This window comes from Phyllostomus hastatus, unplaced genomic scaffold, assembly GCF_019186645.2.
Source record: "Phyllostomus hastatus isolate PE091 unplaced genomic scaffold, TTU_PhHast_1.1 phas_contig_551, whole genome shotgun sequence".
Taxonomy (NCBI): domain Eukaryota; kingdom Metazoa; phylum Chordata; class Mammalia; order Chiroptera; family Phyllostomidae; genus Phyllostomus; species Phyllostomus hastatus.
Window position 1 is genome coordinate 8,192,987 of NW_025333909.1, and position 24,835 is coordinate 8,217,821.

The 24,835-nt window shown below is 39.3% G+C and overlaps 2 pseudogenes; one reads left to right on the forward strand and one right to left on the reverse strand.

Moving 5' to 3' along the window:
* Positions 1-3,313: 3,313 nt before the first annotated feature.
* LOC123824276 lies at positions 3,314-12,580 on the reverse strand (annotated as a pseudogene).
* On the forward strand, positions 4,107-23,711 carry LOC123824335 (annotated as a pseudogene).
* Positions 23,712-24,835: the final 1,124 nt, after the last annotated feature.

The following is a 24,835-nucleotide window of genomic DNA, read 5'->3' on the forward strand; positions in this document are numbered from 1 at the left end:
CCCTGCCTGACATGAAACATTCTTCCATGAAATGCCATTAATAACTATAACATTTCCAGACATTCTGTGCAGCAAGATTCAGATGACCAAAGTGGTAAGCAAGTATATGCAGCAAACTGAATAGGGTCATGGCTGCAAGTCAGAAGCATTCAGATTCCAACTTTGCCATTAACTAGTTGTGTGACCTTGGGCAAATCCTGTAATTTCTCTGTGGCTCAGTCACCTATCAGTTAAATAAGGGTGTTGGACTATATAATCTCTCATGCCCCTGATAAATTTCACAATCTATCAATTTAATTTAAAAGTTAGTTAACAGACACCAAAACTGTCCTGTTACCTCTGAAATTTCAGTGTAATGTTTTATATATTTGTATACATTGTCTTATTTGATGCTCAAAAAAGCCCAGAGGTAGGCATACATCCTCACACCTACATTAACTATAAACAAGTTTAACCTCAGAATGTTTAAGGGTTTATTTAATAGGGAATATAGTCTATTTAGTGTTTTTGTTTACTTTGAATATATACCAAGAAGCAGAATTGCTGTATCATATGGTTGTTCCATTTTTTATTTCAAAGATTTTATTTATTTATTTATTTATTTATTTATTTTATTTATTTATTTATAGAGAGAAGGGAAGGGAGGGAGAAAGAGAGGGAGAGAAACATCAATGTGTGGTTGTCTCTCACACACCCACTACTGGTGACCTGGCCTGCAACCCAGGCTTGTGCCCTGACTGGGAATCAAATCGGCGACTCTTTGGTTAGCAGGCAAACACTCAATCCACTGAGTCACACCAGCCAGGGCTATTTTTAATTTCTTGAGAAACCTTCATAATGTTTCCTTTTGTCTTTTTTGGGGGGTGTGGTTACCGATTTTATTTCTAGACTTTTCTTTTCACGTTTGTCTTGTTTTCCTCTGGAAACATGCCAGCTACATGTCCATGCTGGGAAACACCATGATGTGCAACTCAAAACACATACAGACTCAACTACCCACCCACCAGAGACTGTCACAGATACGCTAGCCACAGGAGAGGTTCTGCTGTGTTTGTACCCACCTCAGGCCTCTGAGCTCACAATGTTTGCCCTCCACTAGGACACACTCGGGCTCCAGGACCCGGTTTGATTCAGACACAGAAGCTGCAGCCAGAATGGTTGAGGTAAGCAGAAGCAGAGACCCTGCGGGTAGGTCACGGCCTGGGAGCACACTAGCCACACCACTGGGCAGGGCTGCCAAGTATGTAAATCTTTTTGGTTTGGTGGAGTGCTAGGTGATTGGGGCATACAGCATTGTGGGCAGGCTTCAGTGAGATCTAAAGCCTCTTTAAATGAGCATCATGCGGCCCTAAACAGAACAGACAGAACAGGAGAACACAACAAATTCAACACACCTGAAACCGAATGACTCCAGAAGCCAGTGACCAAGTCCTAGGGCACAGCACCACAGTGGCACATTAAACCATACTTCTAATAACAACAACAACAAAACAACAACGATAATAATAATACAACTTTCATAGCTATATGCAAAGAACAATACGGCTATATAAACTACCAGGATGGTCAATGCCAGGTCAGATGGAGAGTCCATCATAACAGGAGCAGGGAGAGGATACAGACCAGGGCTTGTTCTCAGAGACACCAGGTGGCCACAGCCAGAGCCAGTCCCCACCAGGCCTATTTGAGGATCTCATCTGCACATCTGTTTGCTGAAGCAGGAGGCCATGGGCCAGACAGAGCCTAGCCGCTGGTCTATCCATGGCTAAGTGAAGCATGAGGTATCATGGAAGGGCAACCTCTTTGGAACACAGCAGTAATCACATTGTCAAAATTGATCATGTAAAAAACATCTACCAATACCAAAGGCATCCGTAAAACATTTTTTTTTCATGAGAAAATTAGAACTACATGGCAGTATATAACATTGTAAAACAAAAAAAACGTGATCCTAGCCCTGGCTGGCGTAGCTCAGTGGATTGAGCATGGGCTGCGAACCAAAGTGTCGCAGGTTTGATTCCCAGTCAGGGCACATGCCTGGGTTGCAGGCCATGCCCCCCAGCAACCGCACATTGATGTTTCTCTCTCTCTCTCTCTTTCTCCCTCCCTTCCCTCTCTAAAAATAAAAATAATAAATAAAACCTTTAAAAAACCCCAAAAATGTGATCCTCCAATAGCAGCTAAACAGTGTGAAAGAGATACAGAGAAGCATTGTGAATCTGTTTCCAAACTGTGCAGGGAAGTCATCAGTAGCAATGAATGAATGAGAAAAATAGGAATTGGGGCAGTAGCCTGCCCCTCCTGGTCTCGCCTGCCTCTCTCCCACTCTCCCTCCCTCAAATCCCCTCCCAGAGCCCACCTCACCACCTCCCGCCACACACACCCTACTCAATAATGATCAAAGGTACAGAGCCAAGATATGAAAACTGTCTACTGGCTGCTAACACTCTTTCTAAAGGAGGGAGCAGGGGATAAGAATGTGCTAGAACCGAGCTTGATTCAAGCACTCTAATTTTCGGGGAACTCTGATGCTTCTCAGATCGGATCACTTTGGGCAACACCAAACAGGCCGAATCACTGTGTTTGTGTTTTTTTTCTGGGGATTCTCCCCGCTGACCCTCCTATGAAAGGACCTACCTTTTCTAAATGGTATTAAACCTGCCCCATGAAAGGCAGCAGGCGTGTGTGGGTTTAAATCAAAGGGAGATTGCATTACTTTATAAATCATGCTGGCCTCAGGAACATCCTCTGTAATATTCTTTTTAGCTTTCACTATAAATTAACATATTTTAGTGCTTGAAAAACTTCCTAACCATTAACCTGTGTTCTTTAGGTGAACCTGTAAGGCCCTTACTTTCAAACACCAGTTGGCATCAAAGGATTCTAAACCTTCAACTTCTCTACAGAAAAGACTGTCGTAATGGCAATGTGAGGATGTAAACTTTTTCCTGGAGTGGACACTCATCTTCTAAGCACCCACTTTTTCCACTGCCCATTCTCTAAACACAGACACAAACACGCTCATAAATATTGGGGTATAATATCCTCTATTTTGGTAATACAACCCTCCCCCCACCCCACTCAGCTCATGGTTATACACGTTATTTTTTGTGCTTTTTTTGAAAGGCAGTTTTGCGATACCTTTTTTTTTGTTTGCTTCACTTACGTTAGAGATAGAAGGGAGAAAGACAAAAGAAAAAAAACAACCCAAGGAGAAGGAAGCCTCCCCTTCCACAGTGATTGGTCCTGGGGAGGAGCAGTTGGCTGCTTAGGGCGGGACCTGGGGCCGGCACCTCCCTAGCCATGGGCAACCTCAAATGTTCAAGTCTGAATCTTCAGTAGGCATCCAGGCCAGGTCTACCTCTTCTTCCAGCCCCTCCCCCTCCGCAGTCTTGGGGTCCAGGCTCTGCTCCTGGGCCTGGCGCAGACTGGACTCCAGCAGGACTTTGATCTGCTCCCAGCAGGCCAGGAGGCAGTCCAAATCACACGTAATCAATTTGGAGAGGAATCGCGTGAGACCCTGACGCAGCCCGGGTTGCATGGGAGCTCTTCTGAGGAATCACGTGATACCCGAGCGCAGCCCGGGTCGCACATAATTGCTTTGGAGAGGAATCGCGTGAGACCCTGACGCTGCCTGGGTTGCACGTAATCGCTTGAGGAATCACGTGATACCCGAGCGCAGCCCGGGTCGCACAAAATCGCTTTGGAGAGGAATCGCGGGAGACCCTGACGCAGCCCGGGTTGCATGGAATCTCTTCTGAGGAATCACGTGATACCCGAGCGCAGCCCGGGTCGCACAAAATCGCTTTGGAGAGGAATCGCGGGAGACCCTGACGCAGCCCGGGTTGCATGGGATCTCTTCTGAGGAATCACGTGATACCCGAGCGCAGCCCGGGTCGCACATAATTGCTTTGGAGAGGAATCGCGTGAGACCCTGACGCAGCCCGGGTTGCATGGAATCTCTTCTGAGTAATCACGTGGTACCCGAGCGCAGCCCGGGTCGCACATAATCGCTTTGGAGAGGAATCGCGGGAGACCCTGACGCAGCCCGGGTTGCATGGGATCGCTTCTGAGGAATCACGTGATACCCGAGCGCAGCCCAGGTCGCACATAATTGCTTTGGAGAGGAATCGCGTGAGACCCTGACGCTGCCCGGGTTGCACGTAATCGCTTGAGGAATCACGTGATACCCGAGCGCAGCCCGGGTCGCGCAAAATCGCTTTGGAGAGGAATCGCTTGAGACCCTGACGCAGCCCGGGTTGCATGGGATCGCTTCTGAGGAATCACGTGATACCCGAGCGCAGCCCGGGTCGCGCAAAATCGCTTTGGAGAGGAATCGCTTGAGACCCTGACGCTGCCTGGGTTGCACGTAATCGCTTGAGGAATCACGTGATACCCGAGCGCAGCCCAGGTCGCGCGTAATCACTTTGGAGAGGAATCCCGTGAGGACGAGAAGCTGTTGGAAATTCCCAAGTGCAAGCCTTCCACTACGGGCCATCAGGCTCCCAGCAGGACCATGGAGGGCAGGTTGGATATGAACTTCATGTCTGTGGCACAGAGGGTGGTGAAGGTCTGCCCGTGTTTGCAGATGGTCTGTTTGTTCTCCTCAGCCACCAGCATCTTGGAGAGAAAGTGGTCGATGAAATCTTGTGGGGTCATGGTAGCCAGGGTTTGTTTTTTTTTAATTTTATTTAAATTGTTGTTGCAGTACAATTTTCTTTTACTCCCATCCAAACCCACCCACCCAGCACTCCCCTCCCCCTTCCCATTTCCACCACCCCCTAGTTTTTGTTCATGTGTCCTATTTACTTGTTCCTGTAAACCCTCCCCTTTTCCCCTGAAATTCCCTCCCCTCTTCCCTCTGGTCACTGTCAGCCTGTCCTCTATTTCAGTGTCTTTGGTTATATTTTGCTTGTTTGTTTGTCTTGTTGTTTAGGTTCCTGTTAGAGGTGAGATCATATGGTATTTGTCTTTCACTGCCTGGCTTGTTTCGCTTAGCATAATGCTTTCCAGCTCTATCCATGCTGTTGCAAAGGGTAGGACCTCCTTCTTCCTTTTTGCTGCATAGAATTGCATTGTGTAAATGTACCATAGTTTTTCGATCCACTCATTCACTGATGGGCATCTAGGTTGTTTCCAGCACGTGGCTATTGTAAATTGTGTTGCTATGAACATTGGGGTGCATAGGTTCTTTTGGATTGGTGTTTCAGGGTTCTTAGGATATAATCCAGCAGTGGAATTTCAGGGTCAAAAGGCAGATCCATTTTTACTTTTCTGAGGAAATTCCATACTGTTTTCCACAGTGGCTGCCCCAGTCTGCATTCCCACCCACAGTGCACTAGGGTCCCCTTTCTCCACAACCTCTCCAACACTTGTTGTTTGTTGCTTTGTTTATGATGGCCATTCTGTCTGGTGTGAAGTGGTATCTCATTGTGGTTTTAATTTGCATCTCTCTGATAGCTAGCAATATTGAGCATCTTCTCATGTCTCTGGATCCTCTGTATGTCCTCCTTAGAGAAGTGTCTGTTCAAGTCCTTTGCCCATTTTTTAATTGGGTTGCTTGTCTTCTTAGAGTGGAGTCGTGTAAGTTCTTTATATATTTTGGAGATTAAACCCTTGTCTGAGGTATCATTGGCAAATATGTTTTCCCATACAGTTGGTTCTCTTTATTTCAATGCTGTTTTTGCTGTGCAGAAGTTTTTATTTTGATGAGATCCCATTTTTTTATTTCCTTTATGTCCTTTGCTCTGGGGGACGTATCAGTAAAAATGTTGCTGTGTGAAATATCTGATATTTTCCTGCCTATGTTTTCCTCTAGGACTTTAATGGTGACATGGCTTATATTTAAGTCTTTTATCCACCTTGAATTTATTTTTGTGTGTGGTATAAGTTGGTGGTCAAGTTTCATTTTTTTTGCATGTAGCTGTCCAGTTCTCCCAACACCATTTGTTGAAGAGACTGTTTTTACTCCATTTTATATTGCTGCCCCCTTTATCAAATATTAATTGACCGTAGAGACTTGGGTTTATTTCTGGGCTCTCTATTCTGTTCCATTGGCCCATGTGTCTGTTCTTATGCTAGTACCAGGCTGTTTTGATTACAGTGGCCTTGTAATACAGTTTGGTATCAGGTATTGTGATCCCTCCTACTTTGCTTTTCTTTCTCAAAATTGCAGCAGCTATTCGGGCTCATTTATGGTTCCATATAAATTTTTGAAATGTTTGTTCTATGTCTGTGAAATATGCCATTGGTACTTTAATAGGTATTGCATTGAATATGTAAATTGCTTTGGGTAGTATGGACATTTTGATGATGTTCATTCTTCCAGTCCATGAACACAGTATATGTTTCCATTTGTTTGTGTCTTCCTTAATTTCTTTCTTCAGTGTTGTGTAGTTTTCTTTATACAGGTCTTTTACTTCCTTGGTTAGATTTATTCTTAGGTATTCTATTTTTCTTTTTGCTATGTCAAATGGGATTTTTCCCTGATTTCTGTTTCTTGTGTTTCATTGTTGTTATACAAAAATACCTTTGATTTCTGGATATTGACTTTGTATCCCACAGTTTTGCCAACTTCGTTTATTAGGTCAAGCAGTTCTTTAGCAGAGTCTATAGGATTTTGTAGACATAGTGTTAGGTTGTTTGTTTGAAATGTTTCTATCTTTTTTAGGTAGGTCTGTATCACTATGAACAACAGTCATCTGCAAACAGTGAGAATTTTGTTTCCTCCTTTCCAATTTGGATACCTTTTATTTCCTTTTCTTTTCTGATCGCTGTGGCTAAAACTTCCAGTACTATATGGAATAGAAGTGATGAAAGTGGACAACCTTGTCTTGTTCCTGATCTTAGTGGAAAAGATTTTAGTTTTTGCCCATTGAGTATGAGGTTGGCTGTAAGTCTCTCATATATGGCCTTTATTATGTTGAGGAATGCTCCCTCTATTCCCACTTTGCTGAGTGTTTTTATCATAAATGGGTGCTGTACCTTATCAAATGCTTTTTTCGCATCTATTGATATGATCATGTGATTTTTGTCTTTGCTTTTGTTTATGTGATGTATGACATTTACTTATTTGAGAATATTGAACCATCCTTGCATCCCTGGGATGAATCCCACTTGGTCACGATGTACGATCTTTTTAATGTATTGTTGGATGCAGTTTGCCAATATTTTGTTGAGGATTTTAGCGTCTATGTTCATCAGTGATAGTGGCCTGAAGTTTTCTTTCTTTGTTGTGTCTTTATCTGGTTTTGGGATTAAGGTGATTCTGGCTTCATAAAAAGAGTTTGGGAGTCTTCCAACATTCTGGATTTTTTGGAATAGTCTGTGAAGGATAGTGATTAGGTCTTCCTTAAATGCTTTGTAGAATTCACCAGTGAAACCATCTGAAACCAGACATTTTTGTGTTGGGAGTTTTTTGATTACTGCTTCAATTTCATCTGCTGTTATTGGTCTGTTCAGGCTTTCTGCTTCTTTTTTATTGAGTTTTGGAAGTTTATATTTTTCTAGAAATTTGTCCATTTCACCTAGGTTTTCAAATTTCTTAGCATACAGTTCTTCATAGTAATTTCTTACAATCCTTTGTATTTCTGTGGTGTCAGTTGTAATCTCTCCTCTTTTATTTCTGATTGTGTTTATTTGGATCTTTCTCTTTTTTTTCTTGATGAGCCTGCTTAAGCCTTGTCGATTTTGTTTATCTTTTCAAAGAACCAGTTCCTGGATTCCTTGATCCTTAGATTTGTGCTTTTAGTCTCTATGTCATTTAATTCTGCTCTGATCTTGGTTATTTCCTTCCTTTTACTCTCTCTGGGCTGTCTTTATTGTTTTTCCTCGAGTTTTTGTAGACATAGAGTTAGGTTGTTTGTTTGAAATGTTTCTATCTTTTTTAGGTAGGTCTGTATCACTATGAACTTCCCTCTCAGGACTGCCTTGGCTGTGTCCCATAAATTTTGGGTTGTTGTGAGTTCATTTTCATTTGTCATCAGAAACTTTTTTATTTCTTCCCTTATTTCATTCTTGACCCAGTCATGGTTTAATAGCATGCTATTCAATCTCCATGATTTTGAGTGTTTCAGGTTTCTTCTCTTGGGGTTGGTTTCTAGTTTCAGTCCCTTGTGGTCAGAGAAAATGCTTGGTATAATTTCAATTTTCTTAAATTTGTTGAGGCTTGCTTTGTGTCCTATGATGTGGTCTATCTTTGAAAATGTTCCATGTGCGTTTGAAAAGAATGTGTTTTTGCTTCTTTGGGATGAAGGGCTCTATATAAATCAGTTAAGTCCATTTCCTCTAGGCCATTGTTCAATGATACAGTATCTTTGTTGATATTTTGTTTGGAAGATCTGTCCATTTTTGACAGTGGGGTGTTAAAATCCCCTACTATAATTGTGTTGCTCTCAATATCCTTATTAAAGTCCTCTAAGATTTTCTTCATGTATTTGGGTGCTCCAATGTTGGGTGCATATATGTTGACAATGTTTATGTCTTCATGGTGGATTCTTCCCTTGAGTATTGTGAAGTGGCCTTCTGGGTCTCTTTTTATGGCCCTTTTTTGGAAGTCTGTTTTGTCTGATATGAGTATTGCTACCCTGGCTTTTTTTTCCTGTCCATTTGCTTGGAAAATTCGTTTCCAGCCCTTCACTTTTAGTCTGTGTACATCTTTTGTCCTGAGGTGTGTCTCTTGTAGGCAACATATGTGTGGGTCATGTTTTCTTATCCATTCTGCTATTCTTTGTCTTTTAATTGGAGCATTTAATCCATTTACGTTTAAGGTTATTACTGATGGGTGCTTATTCATTGCCATTTTCGTACCTGTGTTCCTCTCTCTCTCTCTTTCTCTCTTCCTTCTTTTTCTTAAAGCAGTCCCTTTAGCATCTCTTGCAGAGCTGGTTTGGTGGAGGAGTATTCTTTTAGACTTCTTTTGTCTGGGAAGCTTCTTATTTGACCTTCTATCTTGATTGAGAGCCTTGCTTGTAAAGTAGCCTTGGTTCCAGACCTCTGGTTCGCATTACTTGGAATATTTCTTGCCAATCTCTTTTGGCTTGGGGTGTTTCCATTGAGAAGTCAGCTGCTAGCCTTATTGGGGCTCCCTTGTATGTTACTTTCTGTTTCTCCCTTGCTGCTTTTAAGATTCTTTGTCTTGGTATTTTGCCATTTTAATAATGATATGTCTTGACGTGACCCTCTTTGAGTTCCTCTTGATTGGAACCCTCTGTGTTTCCTGGATTTGTGTGACTTTTTCTCTCATCAAATTAGGGAGGTTTTCCATCATTACTTTTTCAAATAGGTATTCTATGCCTTGCTCTTCTCCTTCTCCTTCTGGTATCCCTAGTATACGGATATTATTACATTTCATATTGTCTTGCATTTCTCTTAATCCCTCTTCATTCTTTCTGAGCCTCTTTTCCTTTTCTTTCTCTTTCTGGGTGTTTTCTTCTACTTTGTCCTCTAGCTCGCTAATCCAATCTTATGCTTCATCAATCCTGCTTTTCTTTCCTTCTACTGTGTTCTTCAGTTCAGAAATTGTATTCTTCATTTCCTCTTGGCCTTTGTTGATAGTTTCTATTTCCTTTTTCATGTTGATGTAGTTTTCAGTGAGCTCACTGTAGCTTCCCTGTGGTTTCTGGTAGCTCGTTGTGAGCTCATTGAGCTTCCTGACAGTCATTGTTTTGAACTCAATATCTGATAGTAAAATTGCCTCTATTTCATTTAGCATTCTTTCTGGGGCTTCCTCCTTTCCTTTTGTTTGAGGATTGTTTCTTTGTCTTCCCATGGTTTGTGAGACTCTTCTTGTTAGCCTCAGCTTCTTAAATTGATCTGTTCTGTCTCCCTGGGTTTGTGGTGTGAAATTCTGTAGTAGACTAGCAGTGAGTTTCAGTGGTGCAGTTTCCTTGATCTCCCGAGCTCACTAGTCTTGGGCTGTCATTTAAGTTGGCTTTGTGTTTGCCTTTGGGTTTTGATTGTCGTTGGGTCTTTCTTTGGTGGTTCCTAACTCACCAGCTGGTTAAGTGAGGGTCACTCTGTCCACCACCTCTTGTATTTTGTTGTGCTGGTGAGGGCAGGTTGTGTTGAAGCTGGTTCTTCCATGTGTATAAGGTTTAAAGAATTCTCTCTTGCTGTTGTTCAGTTGTTTGTATTGGGTACTGTCCCTACTGTTTAGTTGGATTTCCAGGTAGGTCCTGGATTGAGGTTTGTGTGGTTACCACTTCCTCCTTCACCTTCTTCTGTTGTTATCTGTTAGTGGTTCCTTTGTTGTTGGGTTTCCTCTTCCAGCAGGTATCCTGGTGTTTACCTCCTCCATCTACTCTTTTTTGTGATCAGCTGGAGAGGGGAGGCAAAATGGTTTAAGACAGCAAGAGAGTATTCTATGGTATTTACAGTAGCAGCAAGTAGAGAAGAGATAGGAGATCCTTTGACTATATATAGTGTTAACCGTGATCTTCCACCCAGCTAGCTGATTTTTAGAAAGGATGGAAAGAAGATAAGACTCTTGTTGGGGAAGGAGGGATTGTGAGTTGGATCTCTAAAGCAGGGAGGTTGTGGGAGGTCAGATTCTGAGATAAGGTGAGAGTAAAGGAGAGTAAATAGGTGTAGTGTATGAGAGAATATAGTTAACCACTACAGTAATAGAGTTCAGGAAACTTTGAAATGGGCTAAGATCTGGGAGGGGTGTTGTGAAGTAATTACAATTGCATGGAACAACAATTATTAACAATCATATTAGGGCAACAATCATATGACAGAATCTATGAGATTTAGGTAACAAGAATAGGGAGTACAGAACCTCGAATAGTGTGCTAATGGGACACAGGTGAGTTAAAGGACAGTAGATTAGCAATACACTATGAAAGAGATATCAGGGGAAAACTGTCAGGTCATACAATATAACCATCCTAGCAAAGCAGACTATACAAAAAGAAGAGGGATACAAAAATAATATTTAAAAAGATGTAAGAATAATGGAAAAATAATAATAATACAAATATGCAATAACTTGCAGGTTCTCTGTAATAGCAGAGTGAAATTTGTCTCACTGTTCCAGCTGTTGTGATGCTTCTTCTTTGGGTTCAAGTTTGGTCTTTTCACAGATCCAGGATTTTGTCTCACTTGTAGGTATTTAGAAAAAATTTTAAAAAAAATAAAAAAGGCAGACAAAGGAAGGAAGAAGAGATAAAATTGGAGGAAAGGAAGGAGTAAGGAATAAAATAAGAAAGCAGGAAAGAGGAAAAAGAAATCAAAAGAGAATAAAAATGTTAAAAATTAAAAAATTAAGAATTGTTAAACAAAATAGAATGAAATTAAAAAGTCTCTTTGTTTCAAAGTGGCAAAACCAGTTTTTCTGCTCTTGCTGGGTGCGGCAGGCTGCGGGGTGATTGGTATGGCTTTTCTTCCTGGGTCAGTGGCGTGCCCACTGGCTCCCACACTGTCTGGGAAGCTAATGTGGCTCCTCAGCCTTGCGCCCTGGGTGTGGGAATCAGGCCTTTCCCCAGGGTTACTGCTGTGGATGGGGTGCGGGGATGTTCTCCCGGTGCACCCTTGGCTGGGTGGCAGGGAGGCTGGAGTGATTGATCACTTTAGGAGAATTCCCCAAACAGTGTCTGTATTTTTGCTGCTTTCTCTTGAGAAATTCCTCCTGTTCAAGGCTGCTGCTCCACACAGTGGCCTGGCTTCTCCCACTGCCTCCAAACTCTCCAGCCAGACCAGTGACTGTGGGGGCGGGGCCTGCTGCTCCACCCAGCCTCTCCGGTGTCCACAGCCTCCAAAGGTGCTCACAGCCCCTGTGTGTTTGCTAGCACCTGGATTCCTCTCAGTGCCCCTTAGACCTTGTTTGGCTGGGGAGGGAGCAGTTGTCCCGGCTGTCTCCCAAGGACTCTGTGGCAAACCCAGCAGCGGGCCCTGAGCCTGGGGCTGCAGCCCCCGGACCACACGCTGGTTCCTGGGACCCTACCTTGTTGCAGCACTCTTCTTAGGGTCTGGTTTTCCAGTTCCACCACAATCCTTGGTCCCCTATTTTCACATATGCTGAAGTATGTTGGTTGCTTGCTTCTCTACTCCATAGATCGGCCGGGATTTTCTCCCCTGAGCAGAGGGAAGCCAAATCTGTTCGTTCCTACTCTGAGGCCATCTTAGTCCACTCCCCACCCCCCAACCAGGTTCTTTTTGAGTTTGTTTACCAGCAGCTTGTTGTACCACATGGAGTTGTCAGTGTAGATGCACACCTCCTCTGCTCTCAGGGGGATGGGCTCCTTCGTCTTCGAGGCCATGAACAGGCAAGTAGCCCCCAGCAGCTGCAAGCAGCTCTTCTTTAAGGGCTCCAGGGACAGGAACTGGTCAGGTAGCTCACAGACAGGGAAAGACCTCCTCTTCATACTTAGGCTCCTTACAGACCTCCAGCACCCAGGTGGGCACAATCTTACGCATGGACAGCAGGATCTCCTTTTGCACACACTTAAAGTACGACACAGATGGTACACAGGACTCTTATGCCTTGAGCATGGCCCGGAGTACATGGTCGTTGAAAAGGTTGGCATCCAGGTACATTTGGGTACGTTCGCACCTCTCAGCACAGGAGCTGGTCCTCCATGGCTGGGGCTCTGCTGGTTGCTGGGGCTGGTGGTGACTCCAGGGCTCAGTCCACACTCATCTCTAGCTCCTGTGCCCGGTGCTCCCCGGAGCTCTTCTGCCCCTTGCCAGAGAGCACAGACCCTGCTGCTCAGTGTTACTATGCCGACAGCCCTCTCTGTAATGTTTTCTATATTGGCTGCACCAATTTACATTCTCAGCAATAGTGCACAAAGGTTTGCTTTTCTATGCATCCTTGCCAACACTTACTTGTTGTCTTTTTTATGATAATCATTCTAACAGGTGTAAGGTGATATCTCGTGGTTTTGATTTGAATCTCCCTGATGTTAAGCATCTTTTCTTGCACCTGTTGATAATCTGTATGTCTTCTTTGGGAAAAAAAAAGGCCTATGCAGGTCCTCTATCCATTATTTCATTGATTTTTTAAATACTATTGAGTGTTTTAATTCTGTTGAGTTATTTGAGTTTCTTATATACAGGGTCTAGCACAAATAACGCCCCTTTTTATTACAAAATCTTTTATTACCAAATCATAAGTATGTAATTCTATAACATAATGATATCACACTCAAGCACACCATATGACATTTTAGGTGAAATGTTCAAATTAAAATGATAAATTATCACACCCATATGATTATCCTACCAACCACACGGAAGCAAGTGTTTGTTCTGCTGGACCCTGTATTTTGCATATTAACCTCTTATCAGATATATCATTTGAAAATATTATCTCTCACTTAGTAGGTTGATTTTTCTTTCTATTGATGATTTCCCTTGCTGTGTGAAAGCTTCTTAATTTGATGTAATTTCAGCTGTTTATTTTTGCTTTTGTTGCCTGTGCTTTTGGAATCATCCCCCCAAAATTATCACCAAGACCAAGGTCAAAGGGATTACTGCCGATATTTTCTTCTAGGAGTTTATAGTTTCAGGCCTTAGATTCAAGTCTTTAATCCATTTTCAGTTAATTTTTGAAGATAGTGGTTGAGGTTCATTATTTTTCATGTGGCTGTCCAGTTTTCCCAAAAACATTTGTAGAAGAAACTGTCCTTTCCAAATTGCATATTCTTGGCTTCTTTGTCATGAACTAGTTAACCATATTTGTGTTGGTATATTTCTAGATTGTTTATACTACTCCACTGATCTGTTTCTATTTTTATGCTAATACTATACTGTTTTTATCACTAAGTTTGTGACATAGTTTGAAATCAGGGAGCATTATGCCTGAAGCTTTGCTTTTATCCTTCAAGATTGCTTTGTCTGGCTACTGAGGTTTTTTGTGGTTCCATACAAATTTCAGGATTGTTTGTTCTATTTCTGTGTAAAATGCCCTTATATTTTTGATAGGAATTGCATTGAATCTGTTGATTGCTTGGGCAATATAGACATTTTAAAAATATTCTTCCAGACCATGATCTTAGAATATTATTTCATTTATTTGTGTTTTCCAGTTTCTTTCATTAGTATCTTATAGTTTTTGTTGTATAGTTCTTTCATCTTCTTTGTTAAATGTATTCCTAGGTATTTTATGTTTTTGATATAATTATAAATGGATTTTTCTTATTTTTTTCTGATACTTTGTTATTAGAGTATTAGTGAATTTTCCAGTTCTCTTCTGGTTAAATCAGATTTACTTTTATGTACAGTTGATATTTAGTTAGAAAGACAGAGACCAGACCACTTCTCAGTGCTGACATAATTCCTTATGCCTACTCAAAATCTCAATTTTACCTAAAATTCACCATGTCCAATAATGAAATAATGGTCTCTCTACCATCACCAAACACACACACACACATACCTGGAGGGAAGTGTTCTCTATCCAGTTTAAGCAACACAAGTGTCACCCTTAGCACCTTTTCCCCCTTACTTCCCATAATGTATCCATCACTAAAGCCTTATGTTTACTGCCTAAATTTATCTAAATATATCTATGTGTAACCAGCTGTATTCCAATACAGTATCCAAAATTATCGTGTTTGGAATAGGCAAGATAGTCACCTAATCTATCTCCTTGTTTCCATTCTCTCCCTTCCCTAAAATATTTGCTTTCCATTCAGCAGATTCCAAATCATAATAATAATTTCAAATTTTAAATTCAGTCATGCCACTCTTAAATCCATTCCTTGGCTTTTTACTGCATTAAGTGTTAAGCATTAATCCTTACTATAGCCTCCAATACTTTGCACTGCTTATAGAGTCTACATCTAGAACATGATTTCAATGCAAAATGCAATCTCCTCCTCATTCTCTAGGGTGTTTCAGCCACATTGGCCTTCTTTTAATTCCCAAACTGCCATGCTACTGCTTACAATGAGGTCTTCACATATATTGTTCCCTTTGCCTGGAATGTTGTTTAGGGATGTCTGAAGAGGAAAGTTGTATCCTCCTTCTGTAGTAGAATACAGGAAGGCAGCAAAACCCTAATGCAGCGGTATGTTACCAATGGGATAGGCACGGGGTTCAACTTGAGACAATCTTATGAATAAGAAATAAAATGGTATTTAATGGTGCTTTGGGGGCTTTAAAGAAAAGATAACATAGAAGTAAACTATGTCCTAACAAATGCCAACCTGATAAATCAAGACCCACACAAATACTCCCCCTCTACAACTGATAACTACAGACCACATAAACCCAACCTAATGCTGAAACTCAGAATCAACCCATGGGAAGATGAGGAAACATTTAATGGAATCAGGGCTCATAGTATAACTTCAATTCACTTATAAAAAGTGTTTTATCTCTTGCACACGTGTTTTGGGACTGAAATCTGTACCCTGTATAATATGCTGAATATACATTACAGTGGGACCTCGGTTCTCAAACTTAATTTTTTCCAGAAAGCTGTTCAAGGAGTGATTTGTTTGAAAACCAAATCTCCTTTGTTTGTTGCCTGAGGGATATATGACTGATTATACAAGTATCAGCATGAAAGGGTTGTCAGGTCAAGAACTGAGAACTGAAGTTTTGTTCAGCAACTGAGACATTTTTTCCATGAACAACTTGGTGGAGATCCAAATTTTTAGAGATAGGAGATGTTTGGGAGCTGAGCTTTGACTGTATTTATTTTGTGTGATTGTTCAATTAATGTCAATTCACTGTACGAGATTATAAAGTTCATGGGAATGGAGACCGCTCCTGTTTAATATATCCCGAACACTATCATATTTCCTGATGCATAGTTTGTACTGTTTATTTTCTAAATGTATGATTAGACAAAAATTACAATGATAAATGATTGATTTTAAAAAGAAAACCCTGTATTAATTTCGTAGGGTTGCAATAACAAAGTACCACACCTGGGTGGCTTATAACAATAGAAATGTATTGTTTTACAGTTCTGATGGCTAAAAGTCTGAAATGAAGGGGCCATTAGAGTCATGCTCCCTCTGAAATCAGTAGGGGAATCTTTTCCTTGCCTCTCTTAACTTCTGGTGGTTTTCTGGCAATCTTTGCTATTTTTTTGGCTTGCAGCCACATTACTCTAATTTCTGCCATTGTTATCACACAGCATTTTCCCTATGTGTCTTTGTCTATTCACTTGGTCATTTTTTATGAGGGTACCAGTTATATTGGGAGTCAATCAGTTGATGTTTCTCTCACATTAATGTTTCTCTCTCTGTCTCTCTGTCTAAAAAACATCAATAAACATGTTTTTTAAAAATAAAGATCACCCTGTGCTTAGTGCTACACAAGAGAACTTCCATGGTTAAAAATACAAAAAAGAAATAAATTGGTTGTATTGGCATTCTCTTTATATGGCCTTAGCAAGATAGCATGTTCTCAAGGCCTCAGATATACTTGTTGATTGTTGGCTAATTAATCTTATAAAAAAAAAAACCACCAGCCTTTCACTCATACCTAACCAAGAGCCAACAAATTGTGAACTACCCAGCTTACAGACTGCAAAAAAAATTATATATAATTTTGGCAATGTAGACAGAACATCTAGCATTGAGTTGGTTTATATTCATATAGCCATTACAAGTGTGCTTTCTTCTCCACACCAGACATTTAAACATTTCAGTGTTTAGGTTTATTATTTCTATATTTGGCTTCTTTAAATAAGTTTATAATTCAAGTAACCAAAGATTGTCTCAAACAGTGGAAACTGCCATAGGTGTCATTGTTATTTTAAAGTACAATGTGTGCATGTGAAACACCCAAATTGATTATAAGACTAGTTATAAATGTTTGTACATCTTTCCTTATTAAGTAGGCATGAGGTGTGCTTAGTTTCTCATTTTTAAGGTCTTTTCCAACTTTTCCAAGTAAATGGGAGTTGTGGTAGAAGTTAAAGAGGGGATGAATAGGAGAAACTAAAACTACCTGGAGAGTAAAAATAGTAAATTTAGTTCACCATCAAACAGAAAAGTAATGAGGAGGAGATGTGTTAGGTAATATTGAGTTGAAAATCCTAAGCCTGCACAAAGCCCCAGGCAACCTTTTGAGGCTTGGTTATTATACATATATGTCCTCCTTTTTCTCTGCAAATGATTTATGCCTCATTACTGGTGTCTTCTCTACAAGATATTTTGACTTTTTGACAATAGAATTTTAAAGAGTGCTTTTGGGCCAGAAAAAAATATCTATGCATTTATAGTAGGTAAACACATACCTGGTTCACTTTTGTTTTCTGGACCAACCTGGTATGTGTATATTGTAAATCATTTCCTTTGGATTTAATTAAGACTATGAATTCCTGAGAGCATGAACCTCATCATCTTTATATTCTGATATACACATACTGTGATACCATGAGACTTATCCTCTCAAGTGTCTAGGTAACATGTGTATTTGGTCTGATTATACTGGGGAAAACATGCTTCTTCATAATGATGTCTCCAATCCTGGTTATGGCTCTATTTCTAATCAGCTCTTAAGCCGAGTGATTCTTTCTGCAGCCATGGCTACATCTAGTCACTGACACTGGCACCTATTAGGAAGTCTCTAAGAGGTACAAAAGTAAGGCATGCAGCTGATTATTGAGTCTGATATGATTTCCAGAGAATTTCTAAGGAAGCATACAAACTGCATTCATCACAGAAACTCTCTGTAGGTTTACAACAGCTCACAATCTATGAGTTCAAAGAATTGAACCGAATAGAATTAATCAGGATTGAATATCAACAATGTTGTTTCTAAATTGTTTATTTCTCCCCCCCTGGAATTATTTTCAATCCCAGTTTAAACAACGGAATATGGTTCCCTTCATTCTCAAATACATTACCGGCTAATTCCATATAACTTGAAACAAATTAAAGTTATATTGTACCAGACAATTTTAAAAGGTTGCCTTATTTTTCAATAGACAATGTATATGCAATATGAATTGATATAACAGCAAGCTCCTTTATGTTCTCAATATAACTGACCTTACAACTTTTAATAAAAAGTTTTATTAACCTTTACAACTTTTAATAAAAAGTAAATATATGCCAACTGCATAAAATTGATGAAACACAAAAGAGAACAAAAAACAAAAATATCATTTTCTATATCACCATCCAGAGAAAATCATTGTTAACATTTTTGTGTATCTATATAGTCAAACTTTGGTTCTCAAACATCTCCCATCTCAAACAATTCAGTTCTTGATCAAGTTGTTCATGGAAAAAAAATGTCTCGATTGTTGAAAAAGCTTTGATTCTCGACCTGACAACACTTTCATGCTGATACCTGTATGAACAGTCACATGTCTCTTAGGCAGCACACAAAGCTGATCCAGTTTTTGAACAAATAGCTTCCTGAGCAGCCTTCCAGAAGGAATTAAGTTCAAGAACCAAGTTTCCTCTGTATATTTTTAGTTACTTTTATAGCTACATTTCTGTATATATCCCAAAGTGGTTCCATATTGTACAAACTTTTTTGAAGCCTATATTTTAACTTAGCACTGGGTTGTATTTTCACATGTCAATAAGTATTCTTCAACAACATGATTTTTAATGGCAGTATACCTTACCTCCATGTAGACTTACTATAGTTAAAAGAATTTTCTATTACTGGACAGTTTGATTGTTTCTAACTTTCCAATATTATAAATAATATGAAAATCTTTATGTATTATACTTGCATACATCTTTGATGATTTCTTTAGTATAAATTATTAGGAGAGGAATTGCTAGATAAAAAGTCATGCATATTTTAGGACTTATTATGTTTGTTGCCAGACTATTACTGGCATTGTCATAACATGTTTACGTTACATGTTTATATCATGTTGCTGTAGAAAGAGAACCCATCAATTTTTTAATATGAAGAAACAGCTAGATGAATATTTAAATGTTTATACTTACTTTGTTTTGAACATGATAAAACATCTGCACTTAAATGCATTTATTTCTGTCTAGCTATTAATTATGTGCCAAACTAATGTTGTATGCTTTTTTTATTATATTCAGGACACTACACAGAAGCTTTTACCTTAATGCAGATATCACTAAATGAGAATGGAAAAAGCAGAGCACCAAGTAATTTTCCATCACAAAGTTGAGCATTTCCAGAGTGTGTGTTCTCTGGACATACAATGTAAATGAAAATGTAGTGGGGTCAAAATGGCATGAGACTTTCAACAGTCCTATATCAAGTGCATACTTTGTACACAGTGTTATGCTAAATACCATGAATTTGCATGTTCATGGGGTGAGGGAGAATGGTGCAAATTTATATATAGAAACACAGAGGCTCTGCTTTCAACAACTGCCAGTAAATGGTTGCTAGAGAATGAGATACTTGATTAAAATGCTTTATGGGGGATGTAGTAAAGCCATCTCACCAAACAAAAACAAATCTATATTAGTAGATTAAAACTATAACATTTGGTTTGTAATGATCATAATTAAAGTTTGTTCTAATAAGTCTGTATTTTAATTTCAGTACTATACTCCTAATCTGAGAAAGGACTTTCCAAATTCATGCTATAATGCAAAAAGAAGTCATCACAGAATGTAGACAAATGGCATATTTTCAAATCAGTCTTGACAGTGTTGGTCCATTGTGAAAATTGTTGTAGAAGAAAAGAATATATGATCATAAAAGGAAGACCAAGATGGGGATAAAGAGAGGCCAAATTCATGGAAAACATTTGTGCTATGATTTATTAAATTGATTCTTTACATTGGTTCTTGGTCACTTGCTGTGTTATCAGCACTGTGCTAGGCTCTATGGAGAGCAAGACAATCAAATAAGGTAAGGTGCCGCCCTTATCTAGTGGAGAATAACAATGGGAAATAATAATAATGGATAATTTCTATTGAAGGCTTAATATATGGATCAAGGTTCTTGGTTGCAAGAAAACAAATGACTTTGGATAAATTGAACCAAAAGGGCAGTTCATATACTTCCAGTCTAATGGGACCAGAGAACCAAACTTGAAGTTTTCACAGGTTGCACTAATGAGATCACAGATACTAGAAACCACTACTAGATCTTATACCGTCACTATTTCCAGTAATTTGTCAGAGTTGCTGCTACTGCCTACACTCATCACCCGAGTTATTTCTGGATGATCCTAATGTCCTCCCATTTCTAGCTTCCATTCAAAGTTTGGTGTGTGATTATGATAGGCAGAGGCTTAATATTCTCATGCCTTACTTGCAAGAGAGGTTGTGAAAATAATTTTCAGTTCCTATAGTGGGAAGTGAGATATGCCTCATAAAGTAAAGGATTGCCAAAACATAAGCAGATTTTCAAGATGCTGTGCAGCTATAAGGAATTATAAATATCCATTAAGGTTAGATACTGTCGTAAGTAATACATATGTGTGTGTGTGTTTTGTGTGTGTGTGTGTACGTGTGTGTGTAAAAAATATGTCTGGAAAAAGTCCAGTCATTGTTAAATATAACAAGAATGGTTTGCACAACATTGATGTAACCTGGCGGCCAAGGAGAGTGGACTGGAATGCACACATATGAACAATACCAGTCAATGGGGGCAGTAGACACCATTGAGTGAGCATGTATACTGTGTGACTGTCACATTCAAAATGACTGAGCAAGTAAAGTCATGCGTCTGTATCCAATTTTGCATTAAGCTTGAACATTCCTCTTCAGAAACTTTTCAGATGATTCAGAAGGCCGCAGCTATGGGCAACTGGTGATTGGCAGCTTCATCACGACAACATGTCCACTCATGCATCCTGTCTCCCACAGAGTTTTTTGGTGAAACATCAAATCACTCAGGTGACTCAGCACCCCCTATAGCCCAGATTTGGTGCCCTGTGACTTCTGGATTTTCCCAAAAATAAAATCACCTTTGAAATGCATTAAATGCTTTGGAAGTCAAATGAGTCAGTTCTCCCATTTCATTGGTCAGAACTACACATGTAATCATGTTTATGTTAAAGGGGGTATAAAAATATAATCCTCTGTATATCCATAAATAGAAAAAGAAGGAGGCTTAGGGGGAATATTAATAATGTCTACCACAGTAGACACTATTTGTAGTAGCACCTTCAATTTTGAAGAAAAATAAGCAGGGTTTAAGTAAGGTTGTAGTAAATAATGGAACTGGAATATGAATTTTTAAAGATTAAATTAAGTTTTATAATAACAATGATACCTGATATGCATTGAGAAATATTAAGCATCATTTTAATTTTCACAACAATCCTGTCCAGATAGGTTGCATCATTGCCTCAGTTTAATAGACAAGAAAGCTCAGACAGTTTCACTAATTTTCTCAAGTTAAATAGCTAGTAAGTAACAGATCAAGCTTAGAAGCAGTAGTGCGATTTCAAAGCTCATGTTTTAACCACTCTATAGCTTCCATATACTATGCTTTCTAACACAATATAAATGATGTGTAGTTTTCAGCTGATTTGAAATGATATAACTGACTACTCAAGTGCTTTTCTAATACATAAATCTTTAGAGCTCTAAGGAATTTTAGAGATTATCTAGTTCAATTATTTTCTTTCACATTAAGAGACTGAGGCCAAAAGGGAGAGAGGTTTATGTAGAGTCATTGTTATTCAGTGGCAGATCTAGGACTCAAGTGCTCAAGTGCAGGCTTGAAGCAATAGTTGGTCGTACATTGAAGCCTGCAGAAGTTCTCGTAATCTTTAGATGATAGGATTACCTCAGAAGCACATCCTAGACCATATCTCGTCTAGGTTCATCAATATGTCATTTTTCCTTTATTCACGAAGATATTCTCATTTGTTTGCAGGGAGACTATGGAGTAGGAAGAGTGAGAGAAAGGTAAACATTTAGGCAGACCAATTAACAAAATCTGAGAGGGAATGATCTATTAAAGGTCTTACAGTGCCTGTTTGTACTTTAATTGTAGAAAATTGTAGTGAATTGATTAAAGGAAAAGGGATAGAAAAGTGGTTTATCATGATCAATTAATGAGTGTCTATCACATTGTACTAAATGGACCCAAATCAGAAATTGATATGAAAAGGTGAGATGAGAAAAGATGAGCAGGTTTCATGTTCTGCTGCCTAGAACCCTCTGTAGCATTTTATTACCATTTCAATGTATATTTGTTGTGATAGAATAGCTTGTTTAGTAAATATCAATCTTACAGTATTTACAGTTATTTATATTTTACTTAGTATAATTTTATGGGGATCTTAATTACACAGAGTTATCACAGTGCATTTTTGGAATTAGTGGCTAGAAAGCACTGTTTTAGAATCAAATCAGTATTTTTAGGCCTTTATTATTAGTGGAAGGCACCATGTAAGGTGTTTCATTAACTTTTTATAATAGCTTGAAATGCAGGGGCAGTGGGACCAGATAGAGAGGAGGAAGAATTTAATTATTGGTAGTATAAGATCACCAGTGCTTAAGATGAAAGCTATAAATGTGTCCTTCTGATATATAAATAGTGGCTTTTATGAGAATGTAGTAGTTAGATGTTGGACAGAGTACATTTGTATTAATAGCTATACAATTAAAGTTGGTGTTTTTTGATGGTTTTATGCAAGTGATTACAGCTATTATCATTGAAGCTTTAACATGAATTTTGCACCTCTTGGAAATTCCTAAAACCAAATTAAGAGCTATAAGAAACTTCCTCTAACCAAATTGTCACACAAGAAAAGCAGAAATTTATCTAGCTAGCTAGCTAGCTAGCTAGCTAGCTATCTACCTACCTACTTACCTATCTATCTCTGTCTGTTTAAATTAGGCTTGGAAAGTATCAAAAGTAAGTTATGAGCTTTGAAAAAGTACTTTTGGTGACATCAACTGGAGAAGAACCTATCCAAAACCAAAATGATTATTTTTCTCTAACTAGCAAGTCCTGGCTTTTTATTTCTATTTTATTTTTCCTTTTCCTTACCCTCCACATCCAAGAAGTGGCTAACTTCAGAGCTGTGGGGAGTCTCAAGTCCATCCTTTCCTAGCACTTACCTTAACCCAGACTTTTAATAGCCTTTACTTAAATCTTTACAGTATCTCTCCCACCTTGCAGATGCTACCACCACTTCGGACCTTCCTGCGCTCAACCATGGTCAACCTCACCCTGTTCTTCAACATTGCTGCTGATAGCGAGCCTTTGGGCCACGTTTCCTTTGAGCAGTTTGCAGACAAAGTTCTAAAGACAGCAGAAAACTTCCATGCTTTGCACACTGAGGAGAAAGGATTTGGTTACAAAGGTTCCTGCTCTCACAGAATTATTCTGGGATTTATGTGCCAGGGTGGTAACTTCACACACTACAAGTCCATCAATGGAGAGAAATTTGATGATGAGAATTTCATCCCGAAGCACACAGGTCCTGGCATCTTGTCCAACACAGATGGTTCCCAGTTTTCATCTGCACTGCCAAGACTGAGTGTCTGGAGGGCAAGCATGTGCTCTTCAGCCAGGTGACAGATGACATGGATGTGACAGGCATGGAGTACTACGGGTCCAGCAATGGCAAGACCAGCCAGAAGATCACCATTGCTGACTGTGGACAACTCGAATACATTTGACTTGTGTTTTATCTTAACCACCAGACCATTCCTTCTGCAGCTTGGGAGAGCACCCCTTCACCCCCATCTGCTTGGAATGTTCTATAATTGTGCTCTCAATGCAGTTCATTGGGTTCCATGTTTTCCCTACCCCTTCAAAGTCTAGCTTGATTGCAGAGTTAAGCTTATGATAATGAAATAAAAACTAAACAATAAAAAATTTGTAGTATCTCCAACTGGTTTTCCTACCACCGACCATTTCTCTCTCTCATCTAGTGGTTCGCAATACTTATTGTATATCAAAATCACATTTAAAAACTTATTAAAACACAGATTTTAGGTTCCTGTCCACAGTTTATGACTCAGTAGGTCTGTATGGGCTCAAGAATTTGTACTTATAACTAGCAAATCAGTGATGTCAATGCTGCCATTTCTGGGATCACACTTTGAATAGTCTGACTAATCCATTCTTCTTCCTGTACACTTCTGCCAAGTCTACCTTCTTAATAGTTCTGATTGTGTTTTAATTTTTTACAGAATTTCCTTAAAAATAACATTTTTTATTATTCTGAAAGCTTTCTTCTACCTTATAGCCCCAGCTATCTTTCCTGCCTTATCTTCTACCTTTACTCTAAATGATGTTAGGTTACATAACAGAGCCTTGGAGTAGATGTATTCAGTACTTGGGTTTGAATTCTGTCTCCATTTAATGAGCATGGAGTTGAGGGGCTATCTTTAGTCTTAGTTTCCTAATTTGTAAAATGAGTATAATAGTACCTACCTCTTCAGTTCTTGTTAGGATTATATTAATTGATACACATAGAATACTTAGAATAATGCCTGGGACTCAATGAATGGCAGTGGTCTAAATGACCTGCATGATCTAATACCTGCCTATTTGCCCCTATTCTACCCCTATTTTGTGTATTTTTGTCAAGTTAAAATTTTCCATTCCTGGAAACCAACATGCTGTTTTTTACTTCAGGGTCTTCACACATGCTATTCCCTCTACCCGCAGCATTTTCTTCAGGAGCCCTGCCCTGCTAACTAATCTGGAAGCACCTTGTACTTCTTTGCCACAAATGACACTACTTTTCTATGTAGTTGTTTCATGTCTATTTTCCCCACCTCTCCATGAAGAAAAGGAACATCTTTTTTGCTCATACTTTTTATCCCAATATCTAGCCTACTGTTACTTAATCTGCTTTGCTCACCTAACTCTATATCATGAACATATTTCTAGATTAATATTCAATACATACAGATCTACACATTTATTTAAATGGCTGTACAATAGTCCATTTTATGGATGATCCATTATTTAACTAACTTTCTATTTATGGGCACAT